We start from the raw sequence: 6028 nt of genomic DNA on the forward strand, positions 1-6028 counted from the left end.
TCTTTGTTTATTATTGATAATATATGTTCTACAACCAAATCTGATTGGATGTCGCATGTTCAAGGTAGCACAATCTGCTGTCGGTTTGCTATTGAGACAAAATTAGTCATTTCCTTCCTGTGTGATAAGATGATAAGAGGTCTGAAGTTCTAAAGCTGGCAGAGTTGAGGAAGCCGTAGACTTTAGATGTTCTCACCAGATGGAGTACAAAATGGGAAAGCAGAGATCTCAGCCTTTTATGAAACAGAGATCATTACAGGATCCTAATAAGAATTACTGCACTGATTGAGGTCTTTTTTAAGTCTGGAATTCAGTGCAAGGATTCTTCAGCTCTTAAGCAATATTATCCTGCAGTACTGAAATTGTGTGTCTTTGTTGCATACGGTGCTTTCTGGTTTAGGTGACGCTAAGCAAATTGTTGGGTGTACTGACTAAAAATGCTAATAATTGATCCGTGCTTTACATATGCATTACCCTTTCTTTTTTTTCTGAGATGGAGTTTTATATGGATCTGTTCTTAGGAGAGTAAATAAAGGAAAAAGAAGAGATAATTAAAGAAAGTATTAATTCTTCTGGCCCTCTTCTGTTAGGACAGGAATATTGATTAGCGACAAAACTCTAATTTATTCTGTTGCTTTCTTTTTGTTGGTGTTTTTTGGTTTGTTTGGGTTTTTTTGTAGAGCAGAGACACTGAATAAGAATAAAGCGATAGAATTCTTCATTTCTTTTTCTCTCACTTGGGTGTTGAGCTAATAGCTATGAAAATGAGGGGAATTTTCTTTCCCTCGTCTGCTTGTAGAAGCAAGATGAATATGCCTCCAGAGCTCTTTGAACCAGTTAGAGAGGTTTTTTTGGTTACCACTATCTCTTTTCTGTTCAGAAAATGGGAGTAGTATTCATGACTATGGCTGTCACCTGGCTTCACTGAAGATCTAGCTTTACCTCATTGAAGCCTTGCAGGTCTGCTAGTGTTTGGGGTTTTTTGTTCATTGTGTGTAACAGGAAGATTGACTCAATGGAATTGAACAGAATACTTCAGTGTGAAAATAATCCTATTTTGTGTTTAAAGCTTCCTGCTCTTCTATTACTTTGGTATCTCTTATTCTCTATTTTTCTTTTATATTTTGCTGAAATTGTGGCATTGAGTAAGCTGGTTGAATCGTTCATATAAAGAGGGGGGTTTGACACATACAAAACAGTTCTTTCCATATACAGCCCCTGTGACCAAAATCAGAAATACAGCCCAGTCCATTCAACAGTGCTGCTGGCTTCAGAAAGTACACTGAGGCCTTCAAGGTCTGAAGTAATAAAACTGCACTAGTGATAAAGGTTTTTCTAGGGCCTTCCCATCTTGGTGGTTCCAAGTGCTTTGCAGTCACTAATTAACAAGTCCTACTTTGGCATTGAAATACTTATCACCAGCCTTGTTTTCCAGTGGGGACACTGGGGTAGAAAGAATGAATATAAACTGCAAATTCTTAAACGCAGATGAAGACTCCTCTCCTTTGGGAGTCCAGATTCAGGCACCTGTATGGAAAAAATTTGCAAGTATAGGAAAACAAATTTAATCTTCTTAATCAATGTTTAAGCCTTTTAAAAGTAGTTTCCAGTACCACAGAACATCCAGCAGTGCAGCCAACATAATTGGAAGCTGCTGGTATTCAGCATTTCAGAAAGCCAGGAGTGCAAACAGAGCTCTCCTGTCCTTAAGCAAAGGAATATAATTTCCTTATCACATTTTAAACTGTGACTTTCCTCTAAAATTAAAAACAGCTCTAAATCCCTTTGTGGTTTTGTGGTTCTCTGATATTGCAAATCTGCACATATCCATACAAGGAGCTTTTGAGAAAATCCCCCTGTTGTTATACTTTATCATGTGAGGTGCTATACAAACTTGAGGGAGAAAGGGGATTGCCCCGTGAAATCTAGAGATGTGCATAGAAAGAGGATGTAAGACAATACCCTCAAAATGTTGAGGATAATTATATACCCAGTTTTAAAGTGCTATTTTCATCTTTATTTTTGCTTTAAAGTGTGACAATTTATATGTAATGCTTTCCTGGTTTATATACACATATTTAGTATTTGACATAAACTTCTGTTCTGTTTTTTCTGTTCTTTTTTTGTAATTTGCACAAACATTTTGTGTGTTGTGGTTTCTTTTTAAATACTGCCAGTCTGCGAACATCTGTGACAAATGCAGAAGTCCAAAACATTAAAATAGATCACCTCTTCCAAAATAAACTTCCTCCTGTTTCTCAGTATGAGGACAATACCCCTTTTTTTCCCATTTTGCAAAGGAGGTAGATATCAAGAAATCAGAAAACATAGCTGAAGCCCACATTTGCAGTCTGCTTCATGGTGATTTCTCAGTCTTGACAGGCTGACAAGAATTCAGAGCAAGGGGATGCAAATAATTACATGGCTGAAGGGTTAATTTCTGCACCATGATTAAATGAATCACAAAAAAATGAAGTTTTAGATGTGACCTGGTGATGAGCACTTTATAGACCCCCTGGTTCTGAAGCCTGCGGGCTTTATTCCCTTGATCGGTGGAGAGTGTCACGGCCATATGAGAGTGTGGAGTCTGAGTGAGAACAGAGAACAGCTTTAACTGCAAGGTGATTTGTTCGGTTGAAAAACATAACAAAAAAATAGCAAACACATTGAAAGATTCATTTGTGTGTAACAGCCAAGAGAAGGATAGTCCCCAAGAGAGAAAAGGAGATGAGGGGAGTAGAGTGTTTCTTTTAATGTAAAAAGGAATTCTCTCTTTTATTTGTCTGCATCTACAGAGACCTTTGAAATACGTGGGACTAGCTGAGATTATCACTGGATTAAGAACTCCTGCAGTTAAAAGCTATGTTGTATACTAACTACTGAAAGGAGCAGCAGGAGGGCAATTTTTTAGCTGCAGTGGTGATTCTTATTTCTTTTTGGTTAACGTCTATTGAAGTGAGTCCAAGTCTGTGACTTCACACCTGTGATTTGTAACAGACGCCATAGTATTTCTGTGACATATCACAACTTCTGAATGTGTTAGGTTACAACTCAAGAGGTGCTGGAATCAGAAACTAGATAATGATAATAATGAAGATCAGATGAAATAAGCGATTACACATTTGAAAACTTTTTAAATCTGTCATTTTTAATTTTATAAGTGAAAACTTTTCTGCGCTATCATCACAGAAAGGAAGGAAGGACAGACACAGGGAATAAGGTCTTTTAAACACACAGAAAACGCATGTGCTGCTGAAAATATTTTAATATTAAAGCCACTGATGTAATACATTTATTGGTTTCCCACTGAGTTTTGGTTGTCACATCTGTTTTTTGACCTGCACACCAAAATTTCAGCCAATCACAAGAATTTATTTCCTTGTAAACATTATGTTAAATACTAAATCAACTAAATATGTGCTCACTAGGAAGGGTGCTGTACTGATATCGGCTGTCCATTGCTATTGTCTCTGGAATAGCTCCACAAGGCAGCGGAGCTACCTGGGGGTTACGCTCTTAGACCGGCCTGGCCCAAGAAGCCCAACAGAGGCAACAGCCCAGGCTGCAGGACAGAGAGGAGAGCCGCCCGTCGGGCAGCCCTGCGCCCTGAGAGGCGAGAACAGCACCCAGAGTGAGGGGAGAGCTGAGCCATGCTGCTGCTGGGGCATTTCCGAGGTGGAAATCCGAAGAAGAAAGCAAAAGGAAGGTTCTGAAACTCCTACATGGCAATGAGGGACCACTCCACTCCATGTTGTTTCTAAGGGCTTGTCCCTGATAATAGACTGTGTTTAACAGGAGGTTGCTACCAGAAATCGCCTTTCAAAATTCTTAGCCACTCATGCAATATACTTATTATTTTCCCATTAAACATTATGTCCCCAAAATAACACTATGGATGTATTATGCCCATACACAAGGGACTTTGTGATAAAGGTATTTTTTATGTCAAGTAAAAAAACATATTTGTGTTGAGAATTACGCTGATGAGTGAACTCTTCTTTGAATCATTTAATAGAGAAATCCCTTACTAATGTCCTGAGGGAACTGCTGACAGCGTGTAATAATTTCTGGTTCAGTGCAGCAGATTACAAGATATCTTCCATTTTATGAAATTCAGGCAAGTGCTTCTTTTGCACTCTGGGGTCCATCTGTGAGCTTCCTTGTACGCTCCCCAAAATTAAAGGGCCTGCAACACACCTTTTTTGAGATGCAATAGATGATAGCCGTGGCTGTAAGATGACTAAGGTACCGTGTGACCTTCTGCTTCACTGTCTTCTGCTCCCAAAAGTTAAGCTTCTCCAATTATTTAGTTTGTTAAATTCACCTTTGAAGTGAAATACAGTTATTTCCAGAGTAAGTGGTGGAGAGTAAGGTTCAGATGAAGCTATTTCACCTTTAGCATTCCTCCCACTGCTACCTACTTTATATGGCTTTTTCTATTATTTTACCTTTATACTGTTTATTACTGCAGTGTCATCTTTACCACACATAAATACCGGCATTCAGGAAGAATTTCACCCGGCCTGTGAGAAGTTCGTAAGACCAGAGAGATTTCCCCATAAGTACAGCCATCCCCCCATGATTCTGGATCCCGTCAAGCAGACCTGGCCATCCTTCCCCTCTGAGGACTCTCCTGGCCCATTCAATAGCAGTCACTGGAGTAATGAAATCTACTTGCAAGCAGCAGAGAAAATGCTAAATAAGTGGTTCCTAAGATGTGAAACTACAAAGAAAAGGCCTCTGGGAGAACTACTGGAGTACAGGAGAAGAACAAACCCCCTGGCAAGACTCCCCCAACCTGTCCATAGTATGAGGAAGCCATCCAAATTTTTCTCATCCAGCCTGGGATTTCGGACAATTTGGGAAGGTCTTTGAAAGCACCAAGCAAAGAACATACATTTTTATAGGACTATTTTTCATTTCATTACGATAGAACGCTGACAAACACATTGCATAGCAGATTAGCGCTTTTGTTTTTAGTTTTCAAAATGAGGAGTTAATAGCCCCTGGCTGTACAGATTAATAGCTGGTTTTGCCTGGTGGTGTTCAGGGTAACACAGGCTGCCTTGCAGTTCCTAAAGCTGGAAGCTGAGGAAATTATAAGACAATGGAGAGAACTCTTCTGGTCCAAGAAAAACAACATGTTGCTTTTGAGGTCTTTAGTTACTGATTACCAGCAAAGTCTCATAAAGCACAGCTCTCATCTCACATGACCTAAGAACTGCACATTCTTCTTATACCATAGTCTCAGATGGGGTAACATAACTCGAAACAGAAGCTTGTCTTCCTTGTGCCACCCAGATCACAAGATCTTGGGAAAGCTAGAATGCAAAAATTAGACTTGTTTCAAAGGTTAACGTTTATTACAAAATTTAGAAGGAATGATTTTTACAAGGTTTCTTTGCTCTTAACTTTAGTACAAGTTTTCTGACCTCATTGTTGCCTGCCTTGTATCCTTCTCTAATGAGCTGGTTACAAATTAGGAGTTGGCAGGAAATTGCTTAGCAAGCCCTCAGAAATCATGTGATAATATTTGCATGAGTCAAGAACGTTTTCAGACTTCAGCGATACAATGCTCATACTTCTCCACTCATGCGGAGAAAGGCAAGGGCTGAGCTCACAGGTATTCGTGTTCATGCCTACAGATCAGTCAATCCATCTGCAGCTACAGAAGGCAGACGTACGTAACTGCTTGCTTATGAGTTACTTATTCTTGTGATGCTGTCATTTACATGTGTTGGCTCACCACATATATGCAGGACAAAATGCAGGCTCAAATGAGTACAGCTGAGAGGAAGAAAGGAGGTGAGAACGAAAGCCTCAGTTGCCTGCAGCAAGTGTTTGTCTTTGCTGGGAGCTCTGCACATTCGTAGCCTTTCCTGCATTGCACCGTGTCCTCTACCATTGCTTCTGCTACGAAGAGGGATTCTCTGACTTGTAGAAACCTTCATGGAGTTAGCTGAGCTACAGATCCATCACCAGAGAGCAATACGCGATAGTTCATAGACCCAAGACAGCGCTTCTCTGA

This window comes from Vanellus vanellus, assembly GCF_965231255.1.
Source record: "Vanellus vanellus genome assembly, chromosome: 14".
NCBI lineage: Eukaryota > Metazoa > Chordata > Aves > Charadriiformes > Charadriidae > Vanellus > Vanellus vanellus.